A 17,655-nucleotide genomic window follows, 5' to 3' on the forward strand; every position below is an offset into this window, starting at 1 on the left:
TGTCTTGAATTCTGAAGTGTTCTGCAACAAATACTTAAGTAATTTCAGTCTTCACAGCCTGAATTTGTATTGAGGCAATGTGTTCAGGAAGCTGTCAATGCAAATATGTTTACAAAACAGATAGGAATGCAGATAGTAGTAATATGTCACAAGAAAGAACTGGAAAGTGAAAGCACAGTCCAAGATAATTTCCTAACTCTGCTTTCAAAATGTAATATTTAAATGTGGAAATGTGAACTCACAATTCAGTTAGAAAGGTTTGAAGTTTTGAATTGTATATTTAAATCATCTTTAATATATTTCCATGGTGTTTGTTACAGTAAAAAAAAACAGGTTCAGGTGACAGAAGTAGATTTTCTGTCTATGATATTTTTCATGTTATAAACTTAACCTGTTGTGATGATCTGAAAAGGAGTACTTAACTGATCAGACGCATGGGATTCCTTTGATTTACCTTGTTAGAAAGCAGTTTTCATGATATACTGGTTTGATTCAGCTATCACAACAGCTTGTAAGAGATAAGGAAGTTGTGAGAAAGATATTATTGGATGCTCAGGGCCTGCTTTTGAAGTTACTCTGAGCTGACAACTAATGAGAAGCTTTTTTTGATAACTTACCCTTCGGTGTAGATAGATGTTATAGTTATTTTTTGTTTTGTTTGCAAACTGATGGATTAAGTATGGCTTTTTTTGCTGTCTGTCTGTAATATAAAATCTACCCTACCACCAAACAGATAGTTTGTTAATTCCCCTTTTCTGTTTTGTGTTTTCTGTTTTTTCTGGTGAGTGTCTTCTTTACTGTGTGTTAGACCTAAACAGCAATGTTTTGGCATATTGAAGATGACAGGAAGTCTGAATTCAAAGCTGAACTGTTAGTGTGATTGCAGTGAATACATTTGGCATGACAGCAAGAAATATATTTTTCCCAAAATTGTAAATACATTTTGTAAGATAAGCATACTCTTGTATGTTAGGAGCCTATAAGGTTATGAAGAAGTTAGCAATAAGTGTTTCTCTTGACAGAGGTTACTTGGGATGTATTCGACCAAAGTTACATGAAGCAGCAGCAGCTGGTTTTGCCTCCAGATGTACATTTTAGTAATCCTTGACATTTTTTTTTTTTTAACCTCCTAAACATGGTAGCTAAGATACTTTTGATACCCATGATAAAATGATAAAATAATACTGTTGGGAGCTGAAGGCACTGTCACATGGAAAGAGCTATTTTTAAAAACTTAAGAATTGTCATTCCAAGAACACATAGGAGATCAGGAAGTCAAGGAAACTGTAAGTGAAGGAAACATGAAATAATAGAAATCACTTCAGTTTCAATGTTCTCACTTGTTATCTTCAGAAGGATTAGTTGTTCAAGAATTTTCTCTTCTCATGCAAATGAGTAAATGTATTTATTAATGCAGTATCAACCATGCAGAGTTTAATTAAAAAGCAGAGCTTAAACTTGTACCTGAAACTTAGACCTGGCTAAATGATTCCAAAAGGCTAGTTCTGATAGAGCCAGTCCTACTCAGGCAGTTTTGCCACAAACAGAGGAAGATGGAACGTGAGTTCTTATTGTTCTGGTCTCACAAAGAGTACGAGAGCTCTCAAAATGAAATTTATTAGACACCATATCCATTTTCAGTAAAAGAACCCAGACTGAACCATGATGGAGCTAGTGCCCATGTAAAATTGTCTCCTTTGTACCATGAAATTGGTACATCAGGATATTTCATCAGTTTGGTAATACATGACAATAATCCATTATTTCAAAATTAGTGTACCTAATGAGCCTTTGGAGTAAGCTGAGGACTTAGGTTCTGACCCATCAACAAGGATTTCCATAGACTTCACTGGTCACTGAACCAAACTACCATGAATATGATGGTACAATCTTAGGTTATTTCTGAACTGTGAAATAGGTGCTTGCCACAGTATATCCTGGGACATTGAGGCACCTGGCTTTACAGGGAATGCTTTCAAGCCTTTCTGTTTAGGTGCCTTTCCCTCTGAAGGAGGATGGAAGTTGAAAGAGCAAAACAGTACGTTTCCTCACACTTTCTCCCTAACATGGAGTCTGGAAGTAGCTGAGAATTATCCAGTACTGAGGAGCTGGAAGCTGCTCTTGTTTCACATGCAATTTAAACCACAGCTTGGTCACAGCCTCAGTGTGGTTACTGGACAGGTCTTAAAACTTAAGTTTGGCTGGTGATTAGAAATTGAAGGATTGGGTATTACTGTCAGAGGCCTGAAATTTCTCTCTTGTACTTTTATTTGAGGGCATACTTCACTGGCAGGCAAAGTACTTCTAAATAGTGGTGAGAGTAACTACAATGTTTACAAGTTTGAAATTAAGAAAAGATCACATGTGTAAGAAATCCTCATGCAATGAAAAGTATCCTTACAGGAAACCACTGAGGCTAAAAAATTATTCATATCAAGAATCAGAACTTTAATTGTTGGTGTTATAAAATTTTGAAAATTTGAAAGATACACACATCCTGCTTATCAGCTTCATTCATCAGTGTTGGAGAGAAGCATGCTTTTAACAGGCATTTCTTGCTCATTCTTCTGAAGTATCAGTATTAGCCAGTATGAGACATGAGAATGTTTGCTGCTCTGGCTCAGAATGGCAGATTTACTTTTCTCTTTTTTAAACCTGCTAACCGTTATCACTTCCTCTTTTTCCATTTTTTCCACTGTCTCCTTCCTCTTCACAGAGCTCATGTGCACAAATAAGTGTCTTTGGGGTTACAGTCTGTGCCAAACTCCCTAACCATTCTACCTTTATCTGAAACGGAGACATGGCCTCTGATTGTAGAAAGTAAATTCATTCTCTGAAATCATAGGTCAATACTTATCATCCTTTGATTACCAGACAAGTTCACTTTACTTGTGATGATGAACTAGGAACATCAACTGAATTTGCACAGATGACTATTGAAGCTTGAACTAGTGGCTCAGTTATAAAAAAAACAAGCTTCTGTCCTAGTTCCCATAGAGAATTGCCCTAACATCATGTTCCCTAATTCTCCACTGAAATTCCAGACCTTGCATATGATATGAGATAAATTTCAATTGTTCAAATGGAATAGAATATTTTTTTACACTGGAAATTTGGTATCTAAATATTAAAAATCTTATTTCAGTCTCCTTAGGTATGCTTAAGAAGACATCTTTTGTTATAATGATAATAATGTCATGGGACATAAAAACAGAAACATCAACCTTAACAGAGTATTAAGTCTGAAATTTGATTATGATCACTTAAATCTCAATATGTTTAATTATTTTTAGTGTTCACTATTCTATGAGAATATTCATCTTGAATGCTTGTCTGGTATGATCAGATGAAGTTGTTATATCATAAGGTTTAATTGATTTTACTGAATTTCATATTATAGGAACAAAGCTGTAACTACTGTAGCAGCCACTGAATGGTCTGTCAAATATAATTTGGATTATTCAAATAATGAAAACATTTGTTACTCTTCTTAAAAATTGATTAAGAAGATGTTGAGTAATTACCTGCTTAAAACTTTGTTGGATTCCTGCAGAAATTTGGATAATTGTGTGGCTTTTGAGGTATTGTTAGACATAACTGATAATTAATGATGGTATGGGAAATAATAAAAAAGAATATTGTCATAGGTTTTCCAGGTGTTCCACCAATGTCTGTGCACCCTGTTTTCAAGGTTACTTTCCACAGCCCGTTTGACAGCTATTAATATAAATCTTTATCAGATTCAATTTTCCTTCTTATTTATTATTCCACTTTTTGGATTTATATTACATTTCATATAAATATAAGTTTATGTTAGCCTTTATAGTACATTTCAATCTTAACTGAGCTTGCAAGCAGCCTGGAAGCTTATTGCAGTAAGGTGACAAGTAAGCCCTCATTGACGTATAAAACATGCTCCCAAAAAAGAAAATCTGTGAAAAAATTGTAGTGACAAGCTTTTGTCTTTAGCTTGTGACACAGCAAAATTAATTTTCTGCCCCAATGCTGAGATAATACAGACAGTGCATTATACTGGTTTGGGCAAATGCCTCAGCTTAGTCCAAAGAGAGATTCATGTAGAAAAATCTATCACTGACTCACCCACTTATTTCACTGCATATTCCAGACAGCAAATTAAGTTACTGAAGTAACATTACAACAGTGTAAAAATTGATATAGCTATGCAAAAAATTTAGTCACTTTTTAATAAAATACACCAATATTGAAAATAGTTGTATAATGGTTAAAAAAATGGATCATAATTTGCATTTTTCTGCATTACATAGCACTATTTTGGTAGCTAAGCAGACAATGGGATAACTTGGGTGTTTAAAGCCCAAGTGTAATGCTACTGCTTTGAGACTCAGACCATGGTAGCCGGTCTGCTTTTTTATTGTTTTTTTGTTTCTCTAAAATGAGTACAGAATTCCTCCTGCATGGCAAACACACCATGTTACAGTAATTGCTAAGGAAATAGGTCGGTGGAAGAAAAAGCACAAGGAATTTCTTCATTGCATGATCGTCGTCTACTGAAGCTTCTAAAAAATTGAGATCCCCATTGTATTAGTGAAGTCTATTTATACTTCAGCAGTGTGTCTTATCAGGCTCTGCTGTGCAAAACCACTCTAATATATTAGCTCAGCTGATCAGTGTATCTACAAATTCAGTCAACTCAAATTGATTAGTGATAGTGTAGTCTCCTATGTATTGCCTTTGAACTATTTTTCCAAAGAATAATTTTTAACCCATTTCTTCCCAGTCTGACTATACTGCACCTTATTCAGACTATAGTTTGATTAGGAGATATTAATAAAACTAGTATCTGTGAAGCTTCTGCACTTGATGATGTTAGCAGTGCCTGAATTTAGAACAACTCTATGGACAAATTCTCTTGCATTTGCATCTATTTTTGAGGAGTTCAGCTCTCACATTAATTTCCTGTATGAAAACCTATTTAGGATATCCCAGTATTCAAATAAAAATTCTAATTTCTTAGCTATCTTTGGTTGTTTACTTCCATCCTGAGACCTTTTTTATCTGTCCATTAGTATCTCTACTGTAGCAGTGAGCTTTTCTACTGGTTTCAATGATCCTGCCTTGCTAGTCAGAGGTCTTTACCACTATCATTAACTTTATTTAGAAGATTACTTTAAAAAGAAGAACACACTTTGCATGGATTTGCAGAATTTATATTGTTAGGATTTAATGACTTCTGGATGTTTGTATTTGAGAAAAATTAATTAAATAGGTAAAGACCAGATCTTAGTTGTTGGTTTCTGCTTTTCAAAGTTACTTTCTTTTCCCTTTAGAGACTGCATAGGAATGATTGCATTAATAGGCCTACCCCAAATGCTACAACCCTATTAACAAATAAAAATACGTAGGACCTGAGAACTGATATCATGACTCTAAATTGGACATAAAACCATATCAACTATAAATCAACTGTGAATACTGACATGACAAACTTATCCAATATAGGACTTACGCACAAAACAATGTAAACCAAAGGAAGTTCTTGTTTTACCTAATTAACTTCCTTTATCCCCCTATTACATAGTTTTATATCATATGACCTGGGAACCAAGTAGGTGTTTTTTTAAGCTTGTAATCTTTCCTTTATATTTGACATAGGGTTTAGTCCATTTAATTTTTATGTCCAACTTACTGATACTACTTATTTATCTATGCTATTTAACTGTGAATGAATATAGCTATGGCCAACAGAGTGTTAGAAAAAAAAAATCATCTGTATAAGCATGATTTCTCAAGTTTTCTGTGCAAAATTTATTGCCATTTATTCTTCTGGTCAATGTGAAAACAGAACAGCATTCCTAGTGAATCTAGGAACTCTCTTAAAAACAAAACTCTTAAAAGTATCAATCAAAAATCTTATTAAGTAAATGTATAAAGATACATATGTGGAATGCGTATCGATACTATAACTTACAGATAGATAGAACATGATCTGTTGACCTCCTCTTTATATTTTTTTCGAGGACAGTTTACAAATCCAATGACCTGATCTCATTTCATCTAGTAAAAACTATATCATAGAATCATCATAGAATGGTTTGGGTTGGAAGGGACCTTAAAGATCATCTAGTTCCAACCCCCCTGCCATGGGCAGGGACACCTTCCACTAGACCAGGTTGCTCAAAGCCCCATCCAGCCTGGCCTTGAACACTGCCAGGGAGGGGGCATCCACAGCCTCTCTGGGCAACATGTTCCAGTGCCTCACCACCCTCACAGTGAGGAATTTCTTCTTTACATCTAATCTAAATCTACCCTCTTTCAGTTTAAAGCCATTACCCCTTGTCCTATATCCTGTATGTTAAAAATCTGCTTGTTTCAAATTCAATTTGCAACACACTGGAAGACACAGTTCATCTTTCACTGGTAAATTGAATAGAAAAGACGAAGAACTGGGCAATGATCCTGTGAAATACACTCTGACTTGCTGTACTGTGTGATACTGGATTTTGTATAATGTAGTTCTTGAGGTTTGCAGAGATAATAAAGCATAATGCTAGCAACCATTTTGCCATTAGTTATTTTACTTAAGTTCAGTTTACTTCCCACAAATTTGTCTTTGGTTTACGCCTTTTATTACTTTCAAAGAAAATAAGAAATCAACCAGAACTATCATTGCCATAGTCTACTGTTGTTATTTATCTGAGCCTCTGTGGTAATTTTTCCTTTCCCATAATTTTCAGAAGAGATTCATCTAGGCTTTAAAAAAGTTCTTGAGTCAGTATGCTGGATGATTCAGATTTAAAACATTGCTGTGGCAGATTGGTAGCATAGTAAATAACCTTGGTAAACATGATCCCCATTTTTTATGGGGACAAGTCTAATTTTGAGCTAAGAATGCAAGATTTAGCTGTTTTCTTAATGGCTTCTGCTTTTGAAAGGAGTTGAGTAAGAACAATTTTCAAGTTTGCTATACAAATTAAAAATATTGTTATTGTTTATGTATTCAAAATATTATTGTCTTATCTTCAATTCATTGTCCAATCATGTCTGTATGTTAGGATTTTTTATTGGCAACCACTGTCACAATATCTGCAGTATGTTCAGATCTTAAGTACATATATTTTAAAAAGAATATTTTACTGATTTCCATAAAGGCTATAGATATGCCTACAAAGTAGATCCACAAAATGTAGGAAGGATTCTGAGAACTTTGGAAAAGAATTTGGAATTGTTTCTTTGTTGTTTCAAGTATTAAAGAGAACTCTTAAAGTGGAAAAATGCACTAATACAATATAAACAAAGCTATCTGATGTGTACATCAGTTACACAGAGCAGAGAATGTAAAATGGCATGCCTTACAATATTTTATGCTTTCTAAATACATACATGACATATATTACCTTATAATAATAAGCATAAATTTTAACCTTAATTTTCCTTCTTAAATTTATCTAGACTCTCAATAATTTGGACTCCTCTGTTAGCAAGAAATTAAGAACCCTTAAAACTATACTTTTTCAGCATTACAGGGTGTGTGAATATAAATTTTCAAGATAAATTTAGCATTGAAACAAAGGAAGTATAATTAAAGAACATAAAATGTATTATGTCAAAGGGAAAAAGACCCATACTCTGACATTTAAAGTAGGGTTGCTAGTCATGGTTTTAATTAGAGAATAATCCTTTACCAACTCATTCAGTTGCTAAGTAAGAATAACACATTTTACTGTAAGAAATTTCACTTGAACTTAGGCAAATGACAATTGGGTTTACCCGCATTACAGAAATTTTTTATATTTTAAATTCGAAAGACAATTTTGTCTCTAACTTTTCTAACCCAACAAAATAAAGCCTTGGGTATTGCAGTACATTTTAATATTTTCCATCTAGATTTCTCCAAAACTACTCCTTCCTTCCAGGGACTTATTCTATCTTAGTGAAATTAATACAGTTTGGAAAAAGGTTTTCTTGAAAAAGCAAATAAATGCTTAATAAAGCAACCAGAACTATTTCTAGATTCAATGTCTTAAGTCAGTGTTTGATCAACAGCTGGCCCCTTTGAAGTGCCATATTTTTTATACCTTAGTAGATTTGTTATGGGTACCAAATCTGATTGTTGAATTATCTGATTGGTATGAGTGTACTCAGTCATCATAACACTAATATTGTATCCAATATCTGAGGAAAACTTCTGTTTGGGCTGGCATGGCATTTTGCATAAAAATCCAAATGGCTATAGCTAGATAAATTATCACAGGTAAATGAATATACCACAAAGAAGCAAATTAAAAATTTCAATATTTAAGTTTCTGTTGAATTTGTTGGCAACATACAATACCCCAAAAAATCAGCGAAGGTCATGTGGATGTATTGACTGAAAGTCATCTGAAGACTTCTTTCCAACTGTGAAATGCCATTTTCAGTGACACCATCAATGTAACGGTTGTGTTCAGTGACTCATTTCACAGACACCCATGTCAGATGCCACAAGCAACTGTAATCTCCTCCTAAAGCAGGGTTTATTTTTAACTTTTTGAAAGTAATATTGTCTAATCAACTCAACTTACTTAATAGTTTTGAGTGATATATCTGCACCAACCATTTTTCTCATATATGCTTTGATATATTTAATATAATACTAAGAAGCTATGCAAGCAGACTTCTACTGATTTATTTTTTGCAAATGTATTTATGTTCTTCACTCCACCTCATTTTGTGTAAGTCATGCCAACTTCCACATTTATCCCAGAAAACTAACAGGGTCATAGTATGGCCTTGAGCGTTGACACAGCACTGTTAAGTACGCAGCTAGCACAGTTCCTGGTATGCCTAGATAATGCTCATCCATGATTCTGGATAAGAAACTACTGAGACTATTCACAGTATACAATTTAAAGGCAACCACCCTGTTTTGTACATCAAAGCATTTAGCTGTACAGAAATGATCTCTTCCACACTACTGTGCATCGGGCTCAGAGAATGCCTCCTGCCCTATTTTGGTTTTAAGTATAGATATAGTTTGTGCAGACATCTATTAGTCACACTGTAGGTTATCAGTTCTGAAAATTATGTGCTAGTCTTGAGTTTCAACTTATTTGGAATAGCAGTGATTTTTGTAAGGGGAGGATTTTTTGTTCCAAAATCTGACCTTGAAATTTACAATAATACACTGGCTATCTTGTTTCATAGTTCGCTCTTTAAATAGAAAGGACAGCACCTTCCCAGCGTTTAGTACCAGCCAGCAGATGGTGCAGTATTCCCTTCCATTTCTGAGGCTCTGTCAATGTCTGGAATTGGTTCATTTAGTATTTGATTCACCTGTCTGCAGTTTACCTTTGGGGATCTTTCAGCATCGCTAGTGCATTGCCTCAGGTATTTCATTCCAGCAGACCATGACTGGAAAGTGTGAAGTAACTTCAGAGCCATCTTCCAGAACTCTTGGAGGCCATGGGACAAAGGATTTCTGGTGGTCAACCTCTTCTTCTTAGAGACTCCTCTGCTCCCAAACTGCTCTTGGTCCATGCTCCTCCTCAGACACACTTACAGACAGTGAGAATGTTTTGGTTTTCCTCTGTATTATTCCTGAAGTTAGTGAGGATTCACACATTGTGGTCCTGCTTTCTCCAACTTGTTTCAGGAAGATTTGATTGCATAACTTCTTTGTTGGTAAGATGCAAGAGTTCCTGGCCTAGATATACAGCATTCATGGTAACTGTACCAATATATTTTAGTATCTTTCTGGATTCTGTATGGTTATCTGGAAATGTTCAGACATTGCTCTTCCCTGGGGAGGAATGTCATTTTCATACGTGGGAAATTGAACGAAACAAGGCTATTGGGCTGGTGGAAGAGATTCCCAAATGGGTGTACCACTAAATCACTTTAAAAGTTGGGGGATGACTTTCAAGAGCTGTCAGTCAAAAGACAATCAGTTATGCAATTACTTTGTCAACATATGCCACAGGCCCCTCAGAGCTTCTTGGTACTTTCTGAAAATCCCTTGGTCTTAAACATCAGTAAGGGTTTAACCAAAGTTTCCCCCTTTAAGAGATCCTGTTAATCAGTACAGAGCTTAATCTAGTTCCTGTGGCTCTGAAGAAGCCACAAGGTAGGTCAGACACTGTTTACATATGCTTGACTTCACCTTGCTGGAAATGCATTTTTTCTAGTGTCTATAATCTATTCCAGGAGAGTGAAGAATTCAGATGTTAAAGAGGCATGCACATCTTAAAATATTCCAGTTACTGGAGTAACCATATCCACCCTCATGAAAAACAGGTGTTTTTATACATTTCACCATATATAATATCCTAAATAGTATTAAATATTACTGTGATGCCTTTTTACATGAAATACCGTTAAAATACATATACTGAGCAAAATGTGCTGGGTGCAAACTAAACAGTTTCTTGAATTCAGTTGAAATTTAGTTTGTTACTTAGTTATATTAGCTCTAGAGATATACAGTTAGAAGTCCTGAGTAATTGCGTCACCTGTACACATATTTATTCTTTAATTAAGCTTAATCAGTATGAAAATAAAGTTCATTTAGGAGCCCTATGCTAGGGCTTCTAGGAAGTGGAGGAATGCCCAGTAGTTTGTGCATCTTACTTACATTTGTGACTTGATTTTTAAAATGGAATAGTTTAAGTCTGGCAAGAGATTGACTAGATGTCAGTGTTTTGCTTTTTAAATTGATATTGTGTTGATTTCCTTTCAGAAGTAAGTTCATCAAATGTGCTGACAGTAATGACTTGCTTTGCCATATTTTATGTAACACAATTTGCTGTGACAAATTATTCCCTCATCTGAATCCATACTATAAATCATTTAGATTTTACTATATTCTTTTAAAACATTGTAGATCTCAGCTTCTGTGTGTCCATTGGATTAATCGTGGAAGGGGTATAACCAAAAGTAGGAAACTTAATCCAAAATGGGGTGAAGTTGCCCACCAACCTTCTGTGAGGAGCAGTCCTCTTTGTGACAGCTCAGATAATTCTGTTCAGTGAGCAGAAACTTTTATTTACCTCCAGTCAAGAACTCCTAAGTAGGCCAATGTGGCACATTGCACCGCCAACGTGGCATTAATAGACCAGAATGAGTCACCAGAGGATGACCTGACCTTCTGTGGCAAACACCTTCTTCCTGGAATGCTCCCCTCAGAGAGGAGAACAGACAAGGTAGGATTCATCCTACAGACAGAGCAAGCAGAGAGCAAGTCTCATAAGGGCAGCTCTGGACCTAGAGACGGAGAACTGTTCTCACTGTTCTTACTTTCCTCCTGAATAAGCCTCATTTTTTATATGAACTTAATGAACCTCTCCCCTGAAGCTCTTGGAGAAGATTGTGTTACTAGAGTCCATAAAAATCTTTATCATCTTTCCTTGGCTGGCACTGTATGTATCACTTTAAGTCATCTTACAAAATGGTGTTCCACAATTCAGAATATTTTATGCCTTCCAGAAGATTCAAGGTGGTAGCAGTTAGGAAAGAGTTAAAATTTAAAAAATTGTTCATTTTTTTTCATGGCTTTAGAAACTTCTATCCAAGCAAGTACCCATATTAGAAAGTAATCTTTCTTAATACTGCCTATCTTGTTGACCTTTGCCTCAGGCGGGGCTTTTTACAAACCAAACCATACTGTTAACTGCAAGTCTTTGAAATAAGAACCACCTTTCCTATATGTTTGCATAGTTATCAACATCATTTGGCCTTAATAGTAATCAAGGCAATTACCAGAAAATGCAGCATTATAAGTTGCAAAAGTAATTTATAGTTTTAACTTTTCTATTTTGCATTCTATCTTTATCACATTGCTAAATCATTTCACCAGCCAGTTTAAATTCTTTGCAATATACCATAATTTCTATCATTCTGAGTACTACTTTTAATTTAAAATTGTTGTGGCCTGTGATAATATACTATGCAGCATCATTTCTGTTAATCCCCAGGGCACTCCACCATTAGCCTTTTCGCTGCTTCTACTGAAACCAGCTTTTAATTCATGAAAGGACTTCATTTTGCCTCCTGTGGCTACTAACTTAATAACCTCCTGAAAAGGACTCTATTGAAAGCTTTTTGAAATCCTAATTCAATATCTACAGAGCCAGATATCCTTTATCTATTATTTTGTTAACTCTTAAAACTGTACTTTAGATTGCTTTCAACAAGCTGAATCTGCAGAGTACAGTCGACAGATTTCTGCTCTGCGTCTAGCAAGCCTGTTTCATAAGGGCAAGAGACATATAAACCCTTTAATTTAGTGTTGTAAACCAGCTTCTCAGGTCTTGCTAAACTTATGAGACAACCAGTTAAGTCACTGGGCTCTTGTGCATGTAGGATGCTGATTATACTTCTGAGAAGTATAGATTATTTTTAAAAAATCAACCTGAAAAGTAGGTTGTTCTCATTAGGACAATTATCCAAATGCTGTGTGAAATCAATAAGATTAACTGTATAACCAGAAACAAATGAATAGACTGTGGACTATGTCTTCCTTCCTGTTTTGTACAGTTTTCCTTGCTTAATAATAATGTTATCCACAAATATACAGTTACACCTTTGGAGATTAATAAAATGTGATGGAGGAATTTTTCCAGTGTTGGTGGTATAGGAATAAAACCTAAAAACTTGCAGACTGGAACAGGTGTATGATAGGTATGATACTTTTTTCCTCTGACAATGCTCAGAAATCCCCCATGGCAACACATTTTTGGAATTTGTGAGCAAGACTATAACATGTCTATTCCTGTAGGGAACCATCAGTAACCCCTTTACTTTGCCAAGAATAAAGGAATAAAGGGAAAGACTTAAAAAAAGAAATAGCTTAATCACGTTTATATACAGAAACACATTTGCTGCACATTTGCTTTTGTTGCAAAATGCAACTATTCCCTGTTTGGAACAACTTTGAAATTGCATAACCTCTCCAAAGTAAGATATTAGTGTAGAGTCACCTTAAATCATTTGAAGAAATATCTCTTCTTCTTTTCTGTTGGGGAGAGTGAACACAGTACCACTGTTTTATTCTATTTATTATGGCCATTCTGCCCACTTTCCTGCCTAGAGATAAATGTCAAGAGTCAGAAGCTGATAGGAACAGTCTCATAGAATGCTCTTAATGTAGAAAAATCACTATTCTAATTTGCCTTTAAGCCATTTGGTTTTGTCATTTTTATTATATTTTTAAAAATTATTGTGTGTGAAAATGCAAATGATAATGTTTAATGACATGTTTTATAAGCTTCCACAATTTCTAAAGCCATAAAACTGCCATTTTTTTACTATGTGTATGTCTGAAACTTATGACAAAATTGGATGGATGGACAGCTGTAGTTGTGCATTATATTGTAGAAGGTTTTCTCGTATTTTGTGCTATGGTTTAATTATTAAAACAAAATAAATCTTCAGATAGTTGTTTTTAACTTTTCCCCAGACACTTTTTTCTATGTACCTTTGTCCCAATGTTCCTGTTTATTTCTAATTTTTCTGTTTTGTGTTATTTTTATTAAAAACAAAGAATTTCAAGTTAATTTGACAGACAGCTTTGCATGAATAATTGGTGAAGAGAAAGGAAATGAATGCCAAAAAAAAGAAAACAATTACTTGGCCACTAGATTTCTGAATGGGGTAGCATCAGTTGACACTATTCCCTGATTTACCTTCGCAATTAATTCTTGAAAAATAACGAGTGTTAGGTTTCATCTTATTAAAACAGTAGCAAACATTTTTTCAGCAAAAGGTGAATATTTTTTCCAAAAAGTCAATTTTAAATTAGTTCTATACTGACATACTGCATTGTATGTGTTTTGCTGGGATGGACAAACTGGCCCACTCTTCTTCCAATAAAGTTTAAAATGAACTCCATATTGCACAAAGTAAATGAATGAAGAACGATATGTCTTCCTCAAAAAGGTAGTGGGAGAGTCTTGCAGCCACCTCCTTATTGTTCTTCTACCTTCAAACTCTGCCTTGGAGAGGGCTGGATTAATCTCTACTTAGCCTCCTCCCCTTGCCTATTACTGGGACAGTATTATCCTCTTTGCTTTCGTTTTCAGAGAAGAGGTGCCCACTGCTGTCTAATTAAGTGTCTGCAAAATTGAAAGTTTCTTCTTCACAATGATAATCCTTTGTGTGTTCTATAGTGAAGGAACGGAGTTTGTCCTCTGCATCTTGCTGGTGCCTAAGTGCAGCTGCAGGGGATCTCTCAGATGGTGCAGCTGAGGGTAGAACTTAATCTACCACAGGTCTATGGACCCCTGAGGAGTCATTAATTCCCATTCACCTCTCAAAGTAGGTGTATATAATACATATAATATTGCATGGCTATTATAAGTGCAAATTATCTTTACACATCATGTAATGTTCATATTAGACAATTGCATATGAGAGAGATTAGCAAAATGTAGAGAGGTAATGCCTCTCTATCTTAGTCTAAAGTTTCACATTTATTGTGCTTGTGGAACTCTTGCAACATGTTAATAAATCATGTAAGGAAAAAAATGGAACAACTGAGTGTGTCTAACAAGGTGTCAGCAAGTCTTTGAGCAGCAATAAGAATGTAACTATATAAGCATACCTTCTGAAGGAGTGGAGATACTTTTGTCTGCCACTGAGGTTATCGTGTGGTCCATTATTTGCTTCACACAAACAATTCTCGAGTACGTTCCACATTTGTCAGGGACATGATTACAGAGCACTTTTCTCAGGGTGCATTCATCTTCTATTTATAATGCTTCCCATAAATTAAAAGAAAGCAATCCTTTAAGCATAGTCTACAGCTATTTGTTGTATTAGAAGAATAGTATATTTTACATGCTTTTTTAGAAATCAGGTGACTCAGATAATCTAATGTGATGAGAATCCAAATAAATAAGAACAAGTTAACACTTAATTTCCTTTACTTTTTTTGGTTTCGGGTATTCCTATGTATCAGTTTGTCCCTGTCTTTCCAATGAAGATTTAATAGGAATAAAATCTGGATATTTTATATTAGGGCAAATTGATGATAATAAGAGGTGAGCTCTCAAAACTGTCTGGTGTAGTAGCATTAATGCTTTCCTATCTACACGAGAAATATCTCATACCTTTTAAATAATATTTGCCCTTTTCTTATCTGCATCATAATCGTGGCTCATAATGATTAATTAGTCTGCTCAACTCTTTTTCCTGTCTTACTATATCACACTGATGAACTCCTATACTGTAGCAGAAATCCTTGCTATTAGCCTGTCACTTTAACACTGCATGTCATACTATAAGGCCTATATCTCATAATCCACTTTTTTTTTGTCATCCTGTTTTTTCCTGCATGATTTGCTGACCCTCCTCTATATCGGCAAGACCTGCCTGCTCTGTATTATCAGTGAAGTGTGTATTTATAAAATCTAAATCCAGGCAGTACAATTAAAAAGATTTATGAAAATGCAAGGGGAGAATCCCCTCCCCCCAGAAATGTCCTAGATTATCTTCTGGATGGCATAGCTAACAGACTGTTAGAGATTCACACATGTAGCTGAGAATCCATTTCCTAAATAAAAATTCTTAGGTTGCATTTATAGGGAGAGATTTCATGTTGGTGTTTTACCCTCTCTCTCTTACTGTGTAGGGGTTTACCAAATTTGTATCTTCCTTCTCCTTGCCCCCATTTCTCACACAATCACTGATCCTCTAGTTACTTAGGGAATAATGTGACCCTCTTGTTGACTATTAATTTTCCTCACCTCTGTAACCCTAGTAAGATTAGATTGTCACCTTCAGGTGTAGCAATTGAAAAGAAAACATTTTGGTTATCATATGCAGGACTATCACCATTGCTACTAGCAATTGTTCTCCAAATACTATCTGTGGAGTATGTCTGCCATAATGACACAAATTTGAGTATTTGATTTTCAATAACGTTGCAGAGGTCTTGATCATATCCAGTTCTAGACATTGTTGCTTACAGTAGATTATGAATAGACTGGTTTTGCCATATTGCCAAACAATTTTGATCAAACCAGTTCTGTTTTAGTCATGCTTCTCATTCATATGTATCAAGCATGAGCCAAAAGTAAGTGGATGCATTTTATTATGAGTGTTTCCCCATAATTTGAAAAGAATCCACATGGGTTAGGCAGCAGTGTCAGCTGAGAGAAAGTGGTGGAAAAATGAGGGAGAGAGGCAAATGAGGCAATTACTCTGCAGGTATAAAGAGTTGCATTGCTTCATTTTGGAGCTATATGTAGAAGGAACCTCATTGTGCAGATGGGAATAATAGCTAGAAAATAATTATCAATTATGTGCCCCTAAAATGAAAAAGAGAAAAGAGCTTAGAACTACATTCACTTTAAGATGCGCATCATAGCTGGGAACCTTCTCATATACTCCTCTTCAGTGTTCTCAGACTTAAAGGTTACTGTGTTCCAACTTCATTTAAAAGAGCAATAGGACATCAAGATACAGAGAATACTATGGAAAATTGAATTATATCTTGCTATATAAAATATAATAGAACAATACCTCTCCCTAGATTTTCTCAACTATTTTTATTGATGAGAGCATTGCTCTTGTAACTAACATGGGGGTAATAGGGCATGCAGTAAATTCAAAATTATTATCTATGTAACATTTCTGTATTTTTTTTAACATGAAGTGGTATTTCAGAGCTGAATTCAGATAGCCAGTACAGTAAGACTCCAAAAACATTTCTTATTATTGCTTCTTTTAATTTATGCATGGGAGGCAAATATTGTCTTTTGTCATTTAACTTCTTGTGGGAAGTTAAGGATCTACAGAATATGTTAAAAAGGCTCTACATTCAGTTTGACTAAATTAAAAGGTTTATGTTGGGGTGTTTACCTAGTTTCTCCCTTGCCATTATCTGTTTCTCTTTGAGTTTGATAGTCTTCCACTTCCTTTAAGATAAATATTCTATCATTTCATTGCAGAATGCAAAATACAGGTACAATTTCCCTCTTTTTTTTCAGTAGGACACAAGTAATAAATTAAACTAAAACTCTTTCAATAGAGAATCTTAGTAGTATAAGTCTGTGCAGTATGTACTGACAAGTGAAATACAGCAGACTAAAAAGAGAATAATTTCTTGCTTTAAAACTTGTAGAGACTAAATGCAACAGCAGAATTGAGCTTTGAACCATAAGTACCATAAGCAAAGTTACCATATTAAAAACTCCATCTAATCAAGTCTAGAAAATACTAGTGAGCATTACTTGCTCCATAGTGAAGATTAAAACTGACATCCCATTATGAATCAAGAGACAAATATACTAAAAGCAAAAAAACCCCAAAACTGTGAAGTGCACAGGTTTCATCTTGACTATGGGTAGAGGATATTGGAAGAAAAAGAGAAACCTTGAAAGAAGGTTGAAAGAAATCTTGGAAGAAAAATCAGAAAGGAAGTTCAAAACTGGGACTATTCAAGAATGTTTCTGCTTTTCTCTTTCCATTAACCTAGAAAACAGGGAAGAAATACCTGGTATAGAATGGAAAACAAATCTTAAAAGGAGCTATTATTTTACCAAAGAATCCTTAGAAAATCTTTACAATCCTTACAAAAACTCCTGTTTGTCCTTATCAAACCAACAACTCCAGAGTTTCTTTTACTATACCTAATTTTAATGCCTTAGATAAAGATGTTAAATGAGTACATAAAAAGTTAGATACAATGTTTCTAGG

The 17,655-nt window shown here is 34.9% G+C and overlaps 1 protein-coding gene across 3 annotated transcripts in view; it reads left to right on the forward strand.

Moving 5' to 3' along the window:
• PACRG (parkin coregulated) overlaps window positions 1-17,655 on the forward strand; it is a 266,917-nt gene that overhangs the window by 130,228 nt on the left and 119,034 nt on the right. The gene's annotated exons all lie outside the window — the stretch shown is intronic.

The sequence above is a fragment of the Harpia harpyja genome, chromosome 4 (assembly GCF_026419915.1).
Source record: "Harpia harpyja isolate bHarHar1 chromosome 4, bHarHar1 primary haplotype, whole genome shotgun sequence".
NCBI classification, from domain to species: domain Eukaryota; kingdom Metazoa; phylum Chordata; class Aves; order Accipitriformes; family Accipitridae; genus Harpia; species Harpia harpyja.